General features: G+C 54.4%; 1 pseudogene; it reads right to left on the bottom strand.

Annotated features, from left to right (window-relative positions):
• Positions 1 to 9,005, bottom strand: LOC135992300 (scavenger receptor cysteine-rich type 1 protein M130-like; annotated as a pseudogene).
• Positions 9,006 to 21,254: the final 12,249 nt, after the last annotated feature.

Raw genomic sequence — 21,254 nt, 5'->3', positions numbered from 1 at the left:
TCACGGCTCTCCCAGCTGCACAGACCTCTCCTCCCTCCCAGCTGCACCCACCTGCACAGCAGGGATGGGCACTCCTGGCTGGGGGCTCAGGGATTGCTGTGCACCCAGCTCTGTCACAGCCTTTGTGTCCTCACGAGGATGTGCCAGAGAGATCTCTTCAGTATCATCATAGCCCATGCTCCTCAGGGACAGGGACGAGGTGTCTCCTTCAGCTCCGGGAACCCCAGCACTTCCCTGGGAGCACAGGCTGCCCCCTGCAAGCAGCAAGACAGGACACTGCAGTTCACCCCATGGGGTCTGTGCATCACCTTCCTCCCTGCTCCTCACCACATTCAGCTCCTTCTCCCACCCTTCAGTCCCTCCATGGGAAACTCCTGGGGCAGGTTTCCCCTGACCAAGAGGTTTACGTCTCAGTACAGCAGCAACTAGGGTGTGAGCAGGGATGGCACCCCAGGAACCAGCAGCGCTGAATTTCCCTCTTACCTCTGGGTGCATCCCTGGGTCCTGCTCCCTCCTCTGGCACCTTGGGCATTTCCCAAGCTTCCTGTCCAGGGGAAATGTCCTTCCCAGGGTGAGAAACCTCCCTGGCATCATCATAGCCGTCTTCTGGTCCATCTCCATGCAGAACAAGAACATCTGAAAAGAGAGGGGAGCTGGTGACAGTGAGAAGATACATCCTGCAGAGCAGAGGATGGGAGGCACTGGTGTTGGCAGTGGCACAGGAGACCCTCAGGTCCTCCCCATCTCTGACGGTGACACTCAGTAACACCTCTGTCCATCACTTGTCTGCAGGCAGATCAGCCCCTTCCTGCTTCATTACCTGGTGCTGATCCCAGACCATCCTCCTCCTCACGGTAGCCAGGGTAGGGCTGCAGCTGGGTCAGGGACTGCTCTGAAGAGGAGCCTGGAGAGAAGCGCAGCGGCTGTTATGGAGCGAGCCCACTGACCTGGTTCGTGGCCAGCGCTGCTGGGGAAGGGGGACCCACAGAGCTGGGGCTGCATGGGGAGGAGGGCTGGGAATTCACCCTGCTCCCCTGGGGCAAGCTCTGTCTCAAAGGTGCTCCCAGAGCTGCCCCAGGACAGCTCATCTCTCACTCGACAAGTGGGGTGCAGGGGCAGGAAGAGAGAGGCTGCCCAGCTGCGATGGGCAAAGCTATTTGGGAGGAAGCTCCTCTCCCGGGCCCAGGACCTGGGTGCTCTCCCCAAACACCACACAGTACCAGCACTGCAGGGACTATGGGCTGGGGGCTTCAGAGGATCAGCCCTGGGGTGCAGCCAGGTGAAAGGGTCCTGCAGATGTGCCCACACCCACCTGAGCGAGCAAACCTCTCCTGCTTCGCCCATGCTGGGCTGTAACCGATCTCCTCATACACAGCCTCGGGGAAGAGCTCCTGGGCTGTCCTGGAGACTGGGGACAGAGGCAGGGCTGGCACAGGGACAGGCAGAGGGGTGATGCGACCCCACTGTCCTTCCCCAGACCTGTTCCTTGGCCCAGCCCAGGACTGCTCCAACAGCACAGCCCCACTGTGCTGTCCAGGAACAGCTGCCACATCCCCAGTGAGGGTCACATCACTGTGGAGATGATCTGGGGTGGAATCACCCTCACATCATCCCCTTGGAGACAGTGCTCAAACCCCTCTGGCCCCTGGGTCATCCCCCCTTGTCTGACCCCAGAGCCGCTTCCATGTTTCCTCTCCACCTGGAGCTGACCCCTGTCTGCCCCATGAGTCCATAGCAGGGCCCCAGCCTTACCAAGGGCAGGCACGGCTGGGCAGAGGGTCAGCCTGGAGCCTGACACCATGGAGATGGGCCCCACTGCTCTGTGTTCCTCCTGTCTTCTCCTTTGCCCCAGAGCACCCTCCAGTACTACCCAGAGCACTGCCAGCCTTGGTCATGTCCCACAGAATAACATCTCCTCCAGGACAACATCTCCCACAGGATAAAATCTCCCACAGGATAGCATTTCCCCCAGGATAACATGTTCCCTGGTCCTGCTCTGCCATTTCTCTCCTTGCCCCATCTCTTGCTCCCACCACCTCTGGGCTCTCTCCACCCCTTGCTGCTGGTGCCCTATGGCCAGAGAGTCAATGGGGTGCGTGGGACAGGTGGCAGCACACAGTCTCATCCCCTCAGCTCTGCTTGTGCCACTTACTGACCCCCTGCAGCACCCACAGCCCTTCCAGGAGGCATCACTGGGACCTCTATGGAAGGACCCACCGCTGCGCCCAGCTCTGGCTCTGAGCACTTGCCCGGCCAGCAGGGCCAGGAGCAGGCAGAGAAGGGCCCCCAGGATGATGCAGATGATGACAGGCACTGAGATTCTCCCACTGACAGTCGGACGGCCCTGGGTGGGATCTGCATGGGCAAGAACATGAAAGAACAGCACCAGCCCTGGGAGAGGTGGAGGCAGCACCAGTCCTGACTCCCGTCACACAAGGCAGCAGGGAGTGGAGGGCCCCGGGGGGGAGTGATGGAGAAGCTTCCACCCTGCTGAGTGAATTACAGCCCTCCTCAATCCCCACACAACCACCCCAGTGCCTCCTCCTGGGAGTTTCACAATCCAGCAAGGAGCCCCTTCCACCCAACTGTGGGCCAGAGTCTGGCCCTGGGATACCCAGCCCTGGGGGGAGGACAAGTTACCTGCTTGGGGTGGGGATGCTGCTGTCCTGGGTGCAGCTGCAGAGGAGGAAAAGAAGAGCTGGGCTGAGAGGGTGGGAGTGCACGTACCAGGGAGCCTCCCCTCCAACACACCCATGTGTGTCTGTAGGTGTCCCTGACACATCCCACCCAAATTGCCCCTCCTGTAGTGCTAGAAAGGGACCCAGGACAGGGCCTGGGGCCTCTGCTCTGGGTGGCAGGCAGGGTGGCGCAGGCAGCCCAGGAGATGGCCCTGGAGCTGCAGGGCCCCGTGGGCAGTGCCCCAAGAACATCCAGTTCCACCGAGGCTGCTCCCTGCATGGCACCAGGCTGCTGCACCTCACAGGAACATTCCTGCTCTTGGGAGCTCGGGGGCTGTGCCAGGACCAAGCAGGTGAAAGGCCTTCCCCAGCTCCCTGCCAATACCCGAGTAAGGGGTCCCAGCCCCCCGCTCACCCAAGCAGTGCACAGCAGCATCTTCCTTATGCCGGCAAGTACGTCCGTCCCCAGGCCGGGCCCAGCAGTCCTGCAGAGACGACTCAGTCCCCCGGCACTCCACCCGCTCCAGCCAGATGGGGCCTTGCCCCACCCCAAAAGCAGCCTCATGCAGGGCAGACACCGCGGGGCCACAGCCCAGCTGCCTGCACGCCACTTGGGCATCCCACACGTCCCAGGAGTCATCGCACACTGTACCCCAGGAGCCATGATGCCAGAGCTCCACTCTGCCCGAGCATCCATCCTCGCCTCCCATGGCATGGATCTTCTCCCTGTCTGGAGAAAGCAAAGAGCTCCCATGGCACCCAGACAGCAGAGCCCCGCCAGGCAAGAGGAGCACACAGAGGAGCAGCTCCCTACCTGTGCAGCTGGTGGAGTTGGGGCATGGGGCCAAAGGCTCTGGGGGCATTTCTGGGCGTCTCCCTGAAGAAGGAAACACTGTGGTGAAGGGGCTGGCTCAGGGGATTGTGCAGAAGAGATCGGGGCTGAGCTCTGCTCGTGCCTGTGTGTGCCATCTTGGTCACAGAGCAGCAGGGGGTGTCCATGGAGGGGAGGCTCCTCTGAACCCTGTCTGGTCTCTGCTGAGACCTCCCTTGGAGATGTCACTGCCTCCCCCAAGCACTGCTGGGTGGCAAGTGCTGCTGGACATGTGGGGCTCTGAGAGCTGTGGTCACATTTGTGCCACCAGCAGCAGAAGAGTCTGACATGGAAATGAAAACCCCTCCAAGCTCTTTCTCTGCATTTGGCTGTGCCCAGAGTGGAGCAGAAGCTGGGGTGACACCAGTCCCGAGTGGCTCAGAGTTACCATTGCAGGTGATATAGGTCTCTTCTCGAAGGTCATCGCATGACTGTGGGTCCCAGGGAGCAGAGGGACACTGCCAAAAAGAGATGTTTTTCTCCCCACACTGCATGTAATCCAGCCAGGCAGGGCCAGACACCCTGCCATAGTGCAGGTCTGTTTCCAAGGATCCTCCATCCCCACAGCCCAGCTCCTTGCATGCCAGTGACACCGTGTCAGGAGTCATCGAGTTGGAGCAAACACTCCCCCACGTCCTGTTGCAGAAAACCTGGAGGCGCCCGGAGCAGCCGCTGCTGTTCTCCAGCCTCAGGGCCATGAACTCTGGGAGGAAAGGCAGCAAGAGGAACAGGCTGGTCTGGGGCTGTGGGAGCCAGGACACCACTGTGCTCCTCAGGCCCCCAGGCAGGCAGGGCGGGGCCAGCAAGTCCCCCTTGCATCCAGGGCAGAGAGAAGTCCCTGATGGACACACCCCCCTGCTCTCCCCGCTCACCCTGGGGGACAGCTGAGCTCCCCAGGGATCCCAGTGAGACTGAAGGCACCCCTGCATGGGTGTCCATAGGCTGGGCTAAGGCAGAGGCTGAGCCAGGGACAGCCTTGGCTATGCATGCCCGACTTTCCTTGTGTCCCGGCCTCCCTGGGAGCCATCCCGGCAGATCTCCCGGCACAGACCTGAGCAGAAGACGCCCGCGTCCTCTTTGTGCCCACAGTCGTGCTGCCCCCAGGGCCCGGCAGTGCAGTCCCAGAGAGCAGCTTCGGACCCGGAGCAGTTCACACCGTGCAGCCAGATCTGCCCGGAGCCTTCCCCAAACCGAGCGGAGCTGGCCGCCTCCACCGCCCCTCCGCAGCCCAGATGGTGGCAGACGACAGCGGCATCAGACAGGTCCCAGCCATCGTCACAGACGGTCCCCCAGCTGCCCTGGCAGTAGATCCCCACTCTCCCTGTGCAGCGCCCAGACCCGTTCACCAGCCAGACCCACCGGCTCCCTGCAGTGGGGAGAAACCCCAGGTGCTGTCAGGGGGTGGCTGCCCCCCCACCCCATCATCTGGGGACCCACGCAGCGCCACTCACCCCAGCAAATGACTCCCACGTCCTCCACAACCCCTCCCAACAGGGCTCTCCCAGGCAGGGAGGTGTTGCAGAGGGTCAGGTTGGCCTTGTGCCCTGCGCACCGGACCCCTTGCAGCCCCACGGGGCCCGTCCCTCGCTCAGGCTTTGGGGGGTTGTAGGCTTTTTCTGCCTCTCCACACCGCAGCTGCCGGCACACCACGCTGGCCTCCTGCACGTCCCACTGGTCGTCCAGGACTCTGCCCCACGTCCCACGCTGGAAGATCTCCACTCGCCCGTCGCACCAGCTCCTTCCGCCCACCAGCCGCAGGGATGCAGAGTTGGCTGGGCCTGGGGAGAGCAGAGGAGCCACAGCCATCAGCGGCACCGGGCAGCACGGCAGCCTCCAGGGAGGAGGGCAAGGAGGGATTGTCCGACCAAACAGGACAAGATTGAGCCCTGTCCCGACAAGAAGCGAGGGGAAAGCCCAGGCCCTGTCTGCAGCTCACACCCAGGTCTGCTGCTGCTGGGTGGTGGGATGAGGCTCTGCAGGGCTCTCTGTGGGGATGGGATGTGGCTGTCTGCAGCCACAGGGATGGAGCAGAGCCCCACCGACCTGTCCTGGGCTCATCCTATGGAACACAGGCCTGGCAGTGGTGCCGGGGCCCAAGGCGCTGCCCTGGGGACAGGTGTCTGCCTCTGTTCAGATCTCAGCTCTCCCAGAGCAGAGCAGTCAGTGTGAGTGAGGAAAGCCCCCTGGGGTTCCTCCAGGGAGAAATTCAGCCTGGTGCTGCCATGGGACCCCTGCTTTGGAGGGCCATGTCTCGCACAAAGGGAAATGGAGCTAATGCACCATTTTCCCAGCACTCAACTGAGCAAATCACAGCAGCGTTGTTCCCGTGGGAGCATGGGGAGGCCTCCAGGGTGGTCACTGGGCACTGTCCCAGGTGGGCTTCAGTCCCGTCACAATGGAATGAGTCTCTCCAGACAGGGCCAGTCTCTCTCCCAAAATACTCTCCTCCAGGAATGGACTCAGCAAACTCACAGTGGAGTTGATGACACAGAACGTGGGCATCGGAGAGATCCCAGCAGGAGGCACAGAGGGTCCCCCAGGTCCCCAGCACCTGGACCTCCACCCTCCCCGCACACGCTGTGCTGCCGTTCACCAGCCTGAATCCTGTGTACTCTGAGGACAGAGGAGGAGAGAGGGTGGATTGGTGCATTTGTAGCCTCGGTAGCCAGCAGAGAGTCCAAAGGGACAGATGCCTTTCTTCTTGTTCACGGTTTTCATGCTGTAGACAGAACAATGATCCCTCCTGTCCTACACCCACCGAGCCTGGCCCTTGCTCTGTTCCCAAGCCCTGGCACAGCCCCAGTGTTCAACACCCCACCCTGAGTCCTTACGTGTGCAGTTGACAGCAGCGCTGTTCATCTGGGTGCAGGCCTGGTCCCGGGAGGACCCCGTGGGGCAGGAGGACAGGAGCGACTCATTCCCCACACACTGGAGCTCTCCATCACACATGGGACCAACCCCTTCTCCAAAGTGACCTCCTCCAGACACAGGCAGGGCCACGCCGCACTACAGCTCCCTGCAGACCTCCTCAGCAGCTTTGGGGCCAAAGTGGGAATCACAAACAGTTTTCCACTGGTCCCCATCACTGATCTCCACACGTTCTGAGCAGCGGCTCTTCCCTCCCACCAGACGGACAAATCCTGGAAAAAAACCACCAAACAACCTGGGAGTTCCCAGAGCCCTCTGGCAGTCACATGCCCACATCCCGCATCACCTCCAAGCAAGCCATGGCCAAAGTGCCTACTGCACATCCCAAAGGAAGCTGTTGGGGAAGTCTTGGTGACACAAACATATCCAAGACCCCTCCGCCCCTTCTCTACATCACCAGAGCACCCGAGGTGTGTGTCTGCCACACACTCACAGCCACAGGTGCTGCTCACACAAAGGGCTCCCACACAAGGTCCTCTGTGCTGCCCGGCATGGTCCCCTCAGCACCGCAGCCCTGTGAGCAGTTGGGGTCCAGGAGAACTGGCCCAGATGATGACGAAGCTGCAGCTGCTCAGCCCCTGCAAAGCCTGGGCCAGGCAGGACCATCATCACCTGGGTGCAACCAGAAGCTCATTCTGATCCCAGGAGTGTTCCTGGGGCGTTGGGAGGTTCCTTTTAGGTGGGAGATGTCCCAGAGCACAGAAATGGAGCAGCTGTTATCATGGCTGGTGCCTGTCCAGAGCCCTCCCCTGCCTGGTTGAGGGGGATGTTCTCATCCAGGGACACCATGCTCTGCCCAGGGGTGCAGAGGTCCCAGGCCAATGGCCAGGCAGGGGACAGATGACTCGCATGTCCCCCTGGCCTCACACTGCCTCAGAGGGTGACAGCAGCACAGACGAGAGTCAGTAAGTGCTGGCAAAGACCCTGTTCCATGGGTCAGTGTGGGGGGCTGTGAGCAGGCAGGAGGGGTTGGGCAGCTTGTCAGTGCTGCCTTCATGGGGTCCTGTCCCACAGGGATGTCACAGCTTTCCCCAGGGACCAGTTACACCAGCAATGACAGTGCCAGCTCAACAGCATGATTGGCCACACTGGGCCCAGATCCAGCACGTTTGTTGCTCCTTATGGCACAGTCATGTCCCTTCCTCCATCCCAGCCCCAAAGCTAGGTATTAGGCTGACCCCTTACCTGAACACATCACTCCAGCATCCTCAGCATGATCACAGTTATGTTCACCCCATCCTACGTGTTTGCAATCAGCCAGGGTAGATTCAGTGCCGTTACAGCCGACATCATCCATCCAAATGGGGCCAGATCCTGCCTCAAAGTGTCCGTACTGAGGAGCTCCAACAGCAGACCCGCAGCCCAGCTGCTTACAAACCACTGCTGCATCGTTCATGCTCCAGTAGTCATCACACACTGTCCCCCACTGTCCCAGGTGTTTCACCTCCACTCTCCCAGCACAGCACCTGCCACCATCCGCCAGGCTCACCTCCACAGCACCTTCAAACACCAACACGGGATGAGTCAGGACAGCACTGAGCCCCACTGCTGCAGGTTTGAGGAAACCTCCTGCCTGCACTGAATCAGATGTACCAGGGTGGGAGCACCTTCTCCTCCAGGCTGTCCCCAGAGCAGTCGGAGGGCCCCTTCTGTCCCCACAGCTGCGCAAGGCTAGGGGTGCCCAGGTCCAGCACTGCTGGGTCATTCTCCATCCAAACACACAAGGCACCTCTTCCCACCCCAACAGCCACCTGCCCCCCATCCATGCCCACCCACACACTGCCCAACCCTGCACTGGGCACCCGCTACCCCAGACCAGCACCCCCTGAACAGCCCCGTGTACGCAGGACTGCAGCTTCCCCTGCAAACCACCTGCCCCAGCACCATCCAAACCCAGCCCAGCCCCAGGGCTTTCCCTGTTCGCACGGAGACCATCCAGAGGATCCCACATCCCCTCCTCTCCTGGTGTCAGCCCAGCCCCTGCACTGGGCCAGGCCCCTCAGGAAGGACGTCTCCCGACTGCAGATGTCCCTGTCCTCTTCTCTCTGCAGGGCACAAACTGCCCTCGTGGGGTTTGGTCTCCCCTGAAATAAGGGGCGCTGAGCAGCACACAAACCCTCTGGGGCACCCCAGAGGTTGGCAGTGCCCTGGGGATCTCTGGGTGCTGCCATCACCAGTGAGGCAGAGTGCTGGGAACAAGGGGTCCCAAAATGGTACCCCAGGACAGGGGGTCTGTGAATCCAGCCATGCTCAGGCTGCCCTGAACACTGGAGCCCTGGAAAACGAGATATTCTCTCCCACCCAGACAGGTACAGGGAAAGGCACAGGCTCCATCGATCTGAGCACCTTCTGCCTCTTGTCTCAGCAGCACCTGCAAAGAAACCCCATTCCCAGACAGATCCCTGTGACCACACTGGTACCTACTGGCCCTTGGTGTTGGGACAAAGGAGTCAGCACTTACCCCTGCACAGCCGTACCCAGAGGAGCAGCCACAGCATCTGAGGGGACAGGAGTCCCTCTGTGCCCATCCTGAGCCTCCTGCCCTGATGGCACAGCCCTCTGTGCCGCACTCCCTGCCACAGCTCCAGGGACCCGTGGGAACAATGATGACGGGAGGGCAATATATCTCTGCAGATGCCCTCTCAGCTACAGGAGGAGCCAATCAAAGCAGCAGCACCTTTTTAGACATTATTGGGAGCTATCTCCCCTCCGACACAGCCCAGTCCTCCAATGAACTTCTCCAGCGCCATTCATGACCATATATGAGGGATGGCTCTGCTGCAGGCGTCACATCACTGTGCTGGTGGAACGTCACAGGACAGGGCCGGTTGTAGTGGGGGATACAGTTTTATTACTCCTTGAGCCCTGCGGTGTGGACCAGGAGCACCGAGCATGTCCTGTGACAGGCACATCCAAGAGCCCGAGGTGAGAGTGTCCAGTCACTCCCGTGCCATAAGACCCATGGGGCTGGGACTGCACCGGGGCTATGTCAGGAAGGGAAGGAAGCAGCCCCTGCGACAGACCCCACTGTGCTGGGAGCAGCAGCTGGGAAAGGGCCTTAGCCCAGGGCAGAGACCCATCCCAGGAGCGCTAGTTCACCCACCGCTCCCTGGAGAGCCCATGGAAGGTCCCTCACAGGAGCTGGAGCTGGGACACGTCCCTGTCCTGGCAGCAGACGTGCAACCCAGAGGCTCAGACATGTCCCTGACTGTCAGTGTGTCACTGAGAGGCTGTTATTCCCCACAGGTGGATCAGAGCTGCAGCCTGCAGGTGCACAAATACAGCCCCCGCGCTCCCCCCGCGGCACCCGGGCAGGAAGTCTGTGGTTTCCTCCGGGCACCGTACCCGGGCACGTCCCTGCGGTGCCCCCGAGCCACCCCCACCCCGACGGCTGCAGCCAGGGCTGCAGGGGCTGCTCCTTTGGCCTCGCAGACACAGGGCTGGGCAGACACAGGGCTGGGCAGATCTTGTACCTCATGGGGACCCTGTGACAGCACATGGACGGTCTGCACCGAGCTCCATGGCCATGGAGTGTCACCGGTGACGTGAGCACTGCACCCTCCTACTGCCACCGCTGTGTGCTCATGGGTTATACTGACAGTGACCTCACATCGGCTACTGCCACTGCTGTGTGCTCATTGGTTATACTGACAGTGACCTCACACCCTCTACTGCCACCACTGTGTGCTCATTGGTTACACTGTCACACGTGTGTGTGCACTCTATGGACTTCTGCTGACAATGGTTCCAAAAAGCTGAATTTAGGTGGGGTATAAATATAGTGTTGTGACATGAGGAGCACCCACACAAGCCATGTGTCTGTTCCTGGCACATCTACTACTCAGTCACAGGTGATGTCGTATCATCTATGTCTGATATTGGCTGCTCCTGGCCTGTTGGGTATTCAGACACCAATGACCGCAAAACCACCTACACAAACTATGGACCCGCTCCTGCCCTATCAGCTGCTCAGGCAGCAGCGACATTATAAGCACCTACACATGCCATGGGCCTACTGCAGGCCTGTGAGCTACTCAGGGGTGACTGACTCAGACACCTGGTGACCTCCCCAGCACCTGTAAGGACGTGCACCTGGTCCTGGCCTATCAGCCATTCAGCCATGAGTGACATCACAAGCACATCCCAAGCCACGTTTCTCCCTCTTGCCTTCAGCTCCTCAGGCACCAGTGACTTGACCATGTCACATCCACCCACCTGCTGAGTGCTCACCTGCAAGACACAAAGGCACAAGTGACCTCACAGGCTGTGACACAAACTGTGTGCCTGTGCTGGGCCTGTCAGCTGCTTGGGTGTCAGTGACCTGCAACCACTTGCACAATCCTTGCATCAGCTCCTGGCCTGTGATCTACTGAGACACCAGCGACCTCACCAGCACAACCTATTTGCTCTGTGCACATGTTGGGGGTGACCCCATCTGGCAGTGCCCACCCACTCACTTGCTCAATCCCCAGCAGCAGGATAGGGGAGGGAACTGGAAGGGCAAAAGCAAGAAAGAAAATCTCATGGGTCAAGATTAAGACAACTTAAGTGGAGAAGTAATCACTCACAGCAGGAGATATATATGCTCAGCCTGTCTCTGAGCAAGGGATGTTTTGAAGAACACACCTGCCTCCTCAGTTCTATTGCTGACCATGACGTCATACAGTGTGGAATATCCCTTCGATGAGTTGGGGTCAGGTCTCCTGGCTTTGTCCCCTCCAGCCTCTTGCCACCTCCAGCCTCCACACTGTTAGGGCAGAGTGAGAAACAGCAAAGGCCTTGAGGCTGTGCCAGTGCTGCTCAGCAACTGCTACATCAGTGTGTTGTCAAACCTGTTCTGGGCACCATCAGCAAGGGCTGCGAAGAAGAAAATTAGCTCCATCCCAGCCAGTACAATCTCCATGCCTTATTTCACACCACGTGCACCCTGCTCAGGCCCTGCAGCGTTCAAGACATTTACATCCACCAACACCCCCTTCTCCACCCCTTGACACGACACACGCAGCACACTGGGTTTGGCTGGTGTGGCTCAGGTGGACCTGGGCAACTACCATCACACTCCTGACTTCTCCCGTCACTCAGTCAGAGCAGTTTGGAACATTCAATCAGGTTATGAACCTAAGGACAAGGAAACCTATTTATCACCAGCCTGCACCCCACAGTGGCCTTACAAGCATCTGGGAGACGCCCACAACCAGGGGGGTGCCTCTTTTTGCACCTCAACATCCAATTTGTGGTTTATGGGTTTATTGGCAACTTCTTCTGCTTCACGTTGTCTATTTTGAGATCCCCTTCAGGTCCTTTCCGTATTGTCCCCATGCACATGTTCTTCTGAAGCTGGAATTTTGTCCTGGTTTTCCATGTTCACAGGCAGTTCACCTGTGTCTCGCAGCACCCAGAAGAGCTCAGAGTGTGACCCAGGAATCCCACATGGCCCATCCTGCTGGGCTGGGCTGGGATGCGGGGGCCATACAGTCCAGCCCACAGGACTGGGCTTTTCTTTGTATGTTAAAGGATCTGTGCTGAGGGCCCCTCAGTGGCCTCCTGGGGGAGGACATAGCCCTTGGGCATGATCCAGCTTGTCTGTGTCCTCCCCACCTGATTGAAGTTCCTCCCCAGACATCTGTGGGCTGCTTCTGCACTGGGTAAAGTGGGGGATGTCGACCCATCCTTATACTTTTCTTTCTACTCTCATTTAAAATCTACTTCTTCATTCCATTAGGTCGTATTAAAGAAGGCGTTATCCATTTTATATGTACGTTATAATGGCTATGTATATTTAATTTCTCTGGTTTTATACATATGTATATATCTATATATAATCTATATACTCTTATACACATGTATAGAGGCATATATACATTTTAAATACCATATATATTCATAAATGAAACAAAATAAAACAGAATAGAATAAAAATATAAAAATACTGTCAGCTCATGACTTGGACAGGCATACTCCTTGCTGGGTAAAGAACTGGCTGGAGGGCTGAGCCCAAATTGTTGTGAACAGAGTCAGATCCAGCTGGTGGCTGGTCACAAGTGGTGTTCCTCAGGGCTCAGTATTGGGGCCAGTTCTGTTTAATCTCTTTATCAATGATCTGGACAAGGGGATCGAGTGCACCCTCAGTAAGTTTGCAGATGACACCAAATTGGGTGGGAGTGTTGATCTGCTGGAGGCTGGGAAGGGTCTACAGAGGGATATGGACCAGACGAAACGATGGGCTGAGGCCAGTTGTCTGAGGTTCAACAAAGACAAGTGCCAGGTCCTGCACTAAAGTCATAACAACCCCAGGTAACGCTACAGGCTTGGGGAAGAGCAGCTGGAAAGCTGCCTGGTGGAAAAGGACCTGGAGCTGTTGATCGACAGTGGCTGAACCTGAGACAGCAGTGTGCTCAGGTGGCCAAAAAAGGCCAATGGTATCCTGGCTGGTATCAGCACTAGTGTGACCAGCAGGACTAGAGAAGCGATTGTTCCCCTGTCCTGGCCACTGGTGAGGCTGCAACTCCAATCCTGGGGTCAGTTTTGGGCACCTCACAGCAAGAAAGACTTTGAGGTGTTGGAGTCAGTTAAGAGAAGGGCAGCAAAGTTGATGAAGGGTCTGGAGCACAAGTCAGATGGGTTGTGGCTGAGGAAGCTGAAGCTGTTTAGCCTGGAGAAAAGGAGGCTGAGGGGAGACCATATTGGTCTCTGCAACTCCCTGAAAGGAGGTTGTAGTGAGGTGTGGGTCAGTCTCTTTTATCCAGGTAACAAGTGATAGAACAAGAGGAAATGGCCTCAAGTTGTGCCAGGAAATGACTGGGTATTAGAAAAAATTTCTTCATGAAAAGGATTTTTGGGCATTTGAACTGGCTGCCCAGGGAAGTAGTTGAGTCACCATCTCTGGAGGGTTTTAAAAGACATGTAGAAATGGGGCTTAGGGACACGGTTTAGTGGTGGAATTGGCAGTCTTGGGTTTATGCCTGGACTCTATCATCTTAAAGGTCTTTTCTGACCTACATGATTCTATGATTCCATTATTCTGTTATTTTATGATTCTTCTATGCTTGTACCTACACACAAATACAGATTTTCTCATATAAAAAGACAGATGACAGATATCTGATAAGATTAGTGCAAATTCGGCCATCCAAAATGAACGCATTACACTGAAGCTTTTTACCCTGCTTTTCTCCATCAAGCAAGTGTCGCCAAAACCTCAGAGCGGGACTCACTCTGTGCCAAGAGTTAGAGGAGGCATGGACAGTCATCGGCAGGGAGTTTTTTGGGGCCCTGGGTTGTCTAAGACAAAAATATAATCTTATTGAGTGCTGTAGGTTTCCATATGATGGGAATGTTGAGAACTCTTTTTTTTAAAGCAACAAAGAAATAAAATGAAAGATGTAGAGTGAAGGAAAAGTCTTACTGCAACTTTCGGCTTCAAATATATCTGGTGTTGTCAACCTCCTTCCTTTGTTCTGCCTTGTTTTACTATACTGATCTCTGGGGGATTTCGTGTTCTGCCTTTGTTTGCAAAGGCAAGTGATCATAACGTTGGGCTGGGATGCAGTTAGAGGGACAGGGGTGGGTGGTGCCAGTGTAGGTGCCCTGGGACCCTCTGCCTGGGCTCCAGCTGCAGCTTCCGAGGGGCTCTGGTCTCCAGCAGGTTCTCTATGACAGCGACCAGTCCAGACCTGGACTGCAGAGACACTGGCTCCTCTGGAGGTGGCCCTGGATACTTGTGGTCAGGCACTGGAGCTCGGCCTGAAAATGTGAGAAATTTTCACATGTCTTTAAAAGCAGGAGCAGGAAATCATCAGCTGAAAAAATTGAATACTTTAAATAAAATATCTGTGTTTTCGTGTGAGATCGAATTGAGACTTTTCAGGATGTGCATTAATAACAAGAGGAGAACTTCTCATCTTCCACTAGATTGGCCTTGTCAGCACTCTCTCTGTTAGGCTGTGCATTTTATCTCCCTCATTTCTCATATATTTCCACCCGTCCTAACTAAACTGACCACGTCTGTAGTCACATTTCCAGCAGTGCATCTACACGTAAGCACTTGCGATTGCTCTCTGGATTTCCCTTCCCCTTACTCTTTGATCACTCAGACACTTGTCAACAGTCCAGTTGCTGCTTTCAGCTTCAAGGAGATAAAAGATTCCTTGTCTTTCAGTAGTCTGTCTAATTCTGTCTTTAGCCAACTCTTTTATTGTGTTTATTTTGTAATTCATTTCTGTCTAAAACATTTTCTCATGGTTTTGCCTTGTGAAAGGTGAACCTCAGTGGTGGCAGCTTGTCTTTGGCATACAGTTGAGGAGTGTGTTTTCTTTTAATGATGAATCTTAACAGTTTTATTTTGTTTGTTCAAAAGCGAAGTCCCTCTTTGCCTGTGTGCAGCCAGGTCTCTAAGGAGAGAAGGTGGGAGCTGCTGCAAAGGAGCTGGAACATCCAGCTGCAGACTGCCGTGGAGAAGTCTGGTGTAAGGAAAAGGGATGCAAGTCCCAGGTGGCCAATGAAAGAAATGATGGGGCTGGGGAGGTGAGGAGCAAGGTTGTCCACACAGTGTCAGACCTCAAGGGACAGTTTATCCAAGCAGTCCAGACCTCCTTAGGAGACACCCTGGATCAATATCAGAAAATGCTGCAATCACCTTTTCTCCACATTAAAAAAAAATAAACTATACCCTTTGACAAAAAAAAAAAAAAGTAATTTTTATTAGAAGTTTTTGAAATCACTCTCCATAACTACAATAGGCAACCCCTCCAATTAACTGTACAAGACTAGAAGACAATTACAAGAAGACACATGGTTACTTAGAGCTTTCTTCAATGTAATGAGCCCCATGGTGCCTTTGGTGCTGAGTCCTTGAACGTCAGGTGCTGAGAAAAGATTGCAGAAACCTTTCCAGAAGTCAAAGTCAGAAGAAAAAAGTACTAAGTACCTTCAAGTATTAAGGAGTTCCACTGAGGACAAGTACCAGCAAAGCCTCCCAGGGACTTGTTAGAGCAGAGAATTGGAGGCCGTGATGGCAGATAAACAAAGGGTAATGTGTAGGCAGCTGAGATGCTGAGAAAACCCTGGTTTTGTTGGATGAAGCAGAGAGGCCAAGGCCTGACCCCCAGCCCCTGGGAAGGCAGATCCTGTCCCTCACCCATTGCTCAGGGCTCTTGCTGGGGCAGGGGGATGTGGGCTGTGTGATGCTGAGTGAAGGACAATGCTGTGACAGTTCCCAGCCTTACTGGAGGTGTGCAAGGAGGCCATGAGGTGCCCCCAGTGCCTGAGGACAGCATGTCTCCTCATAGGCCTTGGTGGCAGAGATGATTGCCATAGCCAAGGGGACAAAGTCTTGGGTTTTCTTGGCGACATCCGGCCTTGCCAGTGCCCTTTGCCATCTCCACCACAAGTTGTCCTACACTGTCCCACAGCTGCTTCTGTTTCCCTGCAGGCTCTAGACACCCATCTCACTTCCTCCCCTTGCTCTCACCCTGCTATTTCCATACATTGACTGATGTGTCTCCACTCTCATGCTCTGTTCCTTGAAACAGAAGGAGGTGGACTGATCTCATCCTCCTTCTGGATGATTTCTCATACCACAGCACTACCCTTTGAGTGACATTTCTTCTTCCTCATGTCCAGTCTCCATGTTCCAAGCTGCGCTGTGTGGCACTGATTCTCTCATTTGCTGTAGAAAGGAGGACCCTGAAAACTACTGACCTGTCAGTCTCTTGCCTGTGCCTGGGAAGATCATGGAAGAGATCTTCCTAGAAGCTGTGCTAAGTAACAAGGAGATGATCTGAGACAGCCAGCATGGCTTCACCAAGGGCAAGTCCTGCCTTACTAACCTAGTGGCCTTCTACGATGGAGTAACTACATCAGTGGACAAAGGAAGGGCTATGGATGTCATCTCTCTGGACTTTTGTAAAGCCTTTGACATGGTCTCTCACAACATCCTTCTCTCTGAACTAGAGAGATATGGATTGGATGGCTGGACTGTTTGGTGGGTGAGGAACTGTCTCAATGGTTGCACCCAGAGAGTGGTGGTGAACGGCAGAATGTCTGGATGGACACTGGTGACAAGTGTTGTCCCTCAGGGGTCCATACTGGGATCAGTACTGTTTCATATCTTCATCTATGACATAGTGGGATCAAGTGCACCCTCAGCAAGTTTGTGGATGACACCAAACTGAATGATGTTGCTGACACGCCTGAGGAGCAGAAGCCATCCAGAGGGACCTGGATAAGCTTGAAAAGTGGGTTCATGTGAACCTCCTGAGGTTCAACAACACCGTACACAAGGTCCTGCACCTGGGTTGGGGCAACTCCCGCTATCAGTACATGCTGGGGCATGAAGGGATGGAGAGCAGCCCTGACGAGAAGGACTTGGGGATACTGGTGGGCGAAAGATTGGACATAGCTGGCAATGCGTGCTTGCAGCCCAGAAGTTCAAACATATGTTGGGCTGCTACCAAGGGAGCGTGACCAGCAAGTCAAGGAAGGGGATTCTGCCCCTCTGCTCCACTGTAGTGAGACCCCACCTGGAGTCCTGCATCCAGCTCTGGAGTCCTTAGTACAGGAAAAACATGAGAGACCAACACCCTCCATGCTCCAACCTCCTTTCAGGTAGTTGTAGAGGGTGAGAAGGTCTCCCCTCCGACTCCTCCACCCTATACAGCCCCAGTTCCCTCAGCCGTTCCTCATCAGACTTTTGCTCCAGCCTCTTCACCAGCTCCATTGCCCTTTTCTGAACTTGCTCCAGCACCTCAAGGTCTTTCCTATAGTGAGGGACCCAAAACTGACCTGAGGAATCAAGGTGGGGCCTCACTAGCGCCAAGTACAAGGGGATGGTCGTTACCCTGGTGCTGTTGGCTGCGCTACTCTCGATGCATGCCAGGATGCTGGTGGCATTTTGTCCACCTGGGCACACACCCCCAGATCCCTCTCTTCCAGGCAGCTTTCCAGCCACTCTTCCCTGAGCCTGTAGCGCTGCCTGGAGTTGTTGTGACCCAAGTGCAGGACCCGGCACTTGGCCTTGTTAAATCTCAGACAACTGGCCTCAGCCCATCATTATATCTGGTCCAGATCCCTCTGTAGAGCCCTCCTACCCTCCAGCAGATCAACACTCCCACCCAATTTTGTGTCATCTGAAAACTTACTGAGGGTGCACTCGATACCCTCTTCAAGATCATTGATAAAGAGATTAAACAGAACTGGCCCCAGTACTGAACCCTGGGGAACACCACACCTGACCGGCCACCAACTGGATTTGGCTCCATTCACCACAACTCTTTGGCCCAGCCATCCAGCCAGTTCTTTATCCATCGCAGATACACCATTCAGGCCATGAGCTGCAGCTTCTCCAGGAGAATGCGGTGGGCTACGGTGTCAAAGGCTTTACTGACGTCTAAGTACACAACATCCACAGCCTGTGTTGTGGATTCACTCCCCCACGACAGACTTTCCCTCATCCGCTAAGCCGGTCACCTTGTCATAGAAGGAGATCAGGTTGGTCAAGCAGGACCTGCCTTTCATAAAGCCATGCTGATTGGGCCCGATTGGTTGTCTCGTATGTGTGACCTCACAGTCCTTTTCCACCCATGTTCCTGCTGTTGCCCTATCCCCTGTAGAGGCAGAAGTGACCTCCCAGTCCCCTCCACAGCCATTGGCTTCCTACTGGATTATGAGTTCCTGAGACACAGCTGACCACATGGCATCGTACCCAGCCATCACCCTCCTTGTGGTCCAGTGTGTGAGCAGATAAAACTAAGCTGCTTTCATCAAATTTATCTAACAGATTTCCTATCAAGGGTTTGAGTGGAGAAACATTCCTCAGAGGAGCTGCTCTATTTACACTGGGGCACTTTATATCTCTGCTTCTGCCTTTTGTTTTTTTTTTTTTTTTCTTCCTCTATCTATTGTGTCTTGAAAGAGCTCCCCAAGGAAAAGATTCATGGAATCCTACAATAACACAGGTTAGAAGAGACCCCTGGACACCATCTCTGTCACATTGACCTTTATGGCACCCCAAAGAATAGCTGGTAGCATTTGTGCTCGCTTGGGTTCATCTCACCACATGCACACAACAGAAGACATGCACATGATGTGTATGTTTACAACTCATCTGTACAATGGAAACATGGACATTTGACCTATTATTTCATAGAATTGTGGAATGTCCTGAGTTGGAAGGGACCCACAAGGATCACCGAGTCCAGCTCCTGTCCCTGCACAGGACAACCCCTTTTAGTCTTCTCTTCAGCTCTCATAGTGAGAAATAATTATTTTATCACCATGCATGCTTGTTGAGGAAGGGTCCTGGGCTGAGCCTGGGTCTCCCATCCTAGGGATGTGTATTTTAGTATTATAATGAGCGTATAATGAGAAAAGTTCAGCTAAGGGACATTTTATGTAACAGTCTTGAGATAGATGTTAAAACAAGACTCAAATAATTGTGCAGGCTCGAGAGTGTCTGCACTGCAAGGACAGTATTCTTTGCAGGTTCTGATTAGGTCTTTCAAAAGTCACTTTTATCTTTGTTAGAGGAGCAGACTGACCTAAATGGAGAGGATTTACATCTTTTAGGTTAGCAATTGCAGGCAGGATTCATTCTTGTAACTGGTAAGGACTACGTATTCTGTCTTGCAAAACCTGTCCAAGGTAAAAATTCATTGAATGATAGAATAAGTCAGACTTGAAGAGAGCCCTGAACACCATCTTATCTCACTCTCCTGCTCAAGGCAGGGTCCACCAGGTGAGGTTGTTCTAGGCCTCTGCCCAGATTTGCATCATCTACAAAGGAGCTGAAAATGTGCTCCATGACATGATGCAGGGGGAGAATAAAGACATTCAATAGTGTTGGCCCAAGTACTCATTACTGAGGGATGCCACTAGAAGCTGTCTAAACAGTGGACTTTGTACCACTAACGATATTTGGGCTTGGTCATCCAGCCACCTTCCCACCCATCATAACATCCACATCTTCATCCCAGATCTCGCCAATCTGCTCGAAGGCCACCACAGCAGACCATGTCTGGGGCCAATCTCCATGTACACAACATGCCTTTCTTTCCCCTGCCTGTTTGGGTTCAGCAATCCCTCTCTTGTCCTTGGACTGCCTGGATATGGCTGCAGGAGAATGTGGACCAACCTCTTCCCAGGGACAGACGTAGGGTGACCAGCCTGTAATTCTCCCAGTTCTCCTTCCTGCTATTCTTGAAGATGAGTTTGACGTCTGCCTTTCCGAGGGACCTCTGAACCCCTCTGATTACTCTGTCAATTTTGAGACCACAATCCAGAATTTCCCACAGGGAAAGAGGGGCAGGTGTAGGCCTGTATAGAACAGCATGTGATGGAAATGGCAAAGGTGATGTAGCCAATACAGACACTTGCGATGAGCCTGTCCAAGGCAGCTGAGATGAATCTCACTGAGCCACTGGGGTTTGTCCCTGGAGTTACACACAGAAATATCAGGGTTCTGTCAGGTGTCCACATCTGAGCTGGCCTTGTGGACTCTTAAAACACATTGAGATATTCAGAGACAGACACTTTCCCTTTTACAAACAGAGGCAGGAGTCACAGTGTCTCTCTGGCCTCCTGTTCCTATTCCCAAAGGATGGGAGGCACCTCGGCCCCATGGTGTGTCACCATGTTCTGCATTCTTCTTCGATGTCCCTCATCATTAGGAATGGACATTGGTTCAAGTCAGAACATCCCAGTGCTGTATTTAGGTGATTTCCCACGGAGTGTTCCTCCCAACATGAATTGACCTTGACCCTGCCTGTGCCACAGGCCTACATGGAACCAGAAGGAAGAGTTGATGTTGCTTGTGATCACTCGCATTCATGCCACCACATGTGCATAACGTACATGTTCACATCTCATCTGTAGAAAGCAAACATGGACTGCGGAACTACTCATTCAGTGTCCATCCATGGAAGGAAGAACAGCCTCTGTGGGTGAGAGGCCAGTGCTGGAAAAGGTGATTGTGAAGGGCCAGTCCATGATGATTGACCTGAGGCTCCTTCCAAAGGGTGTCCAGTGCACACAGGCACAGCCCAGCCCCTGCTCTGCTGGTCCTGCAGGTCTCTGGCAGGAGGCCTGGCCGAGAGGACACTGCTGTGTGCCCAGCCCTGCACACACACACTGTTTATCTCTACACTGTTTTTTCAACCTTCAGGCTGCTTTCTTGTCCATGTTCCTGAGAGAAACTTGAAGAAGACAAAAGCTTTCTGGCACTGCCTTAAGAAGATCACTTTTCTTTATAGAAGTTCTGTTATGGAGGCCAGCTCTGTCACAGCAGTGCCCATTGCCTGTCCCTGCCTGCAGTCACAGGACTGACACACAGCAGGATGGTGACCAAGCTGCCAGGGCACTCAGACCTTGCACCAACACAAGGGATGAGAAGGAGAGTGTGGGAGTGGAACGAGAACAGCTCTGGAAGACCAAGGGCTGCTGCTCCCTGGCAGTGCTGGCAGGCTGGGACCCTGTTCCCCTCAACTAATGTAGACAGAAACTGTCCCTGCAGCTCTCAAAAAGGCCTTTTAAAAGAAGATCTGAGGGGAAAAACAAAATAAAACAAAACACTGTAGGGCCCTTTATTTTGTTTAAAAGTACAGAGAAAATGGCTCCTCATTTACATAGACACTTGGTCAGAAAATGGGCAGACAGTGAATTTGGAAAGAGATGAGAACATTACCACGAAACACCACCACAAGAAAAACAAAAGAAGAATGGCTGAGCCTGCAATAAATTACACTATAACTGCCATGCAGACAATGACTGTTTAATGCTGTTTG

The sequence above is a fragment of the Caloenas nicobarica genome, chromosome 10 (assembly GCF_036013445.1).
Source record: "Caloenas nicobarica isolate bCalNic1 chromosome 10, bCalNic1.hap1, whole genome shotgun sequence".
NCBI classification, from domain to species: Eukaryota; Metazoa; Chordata; class Aves; order Columbiformes; family Columbidae; genus Caloenas; species Caloenas nicobarica.
Note: the sequence above shows the minus strand (reverse complement) of the source record. Positions and strands in the feature narration are given on the sequence as shown.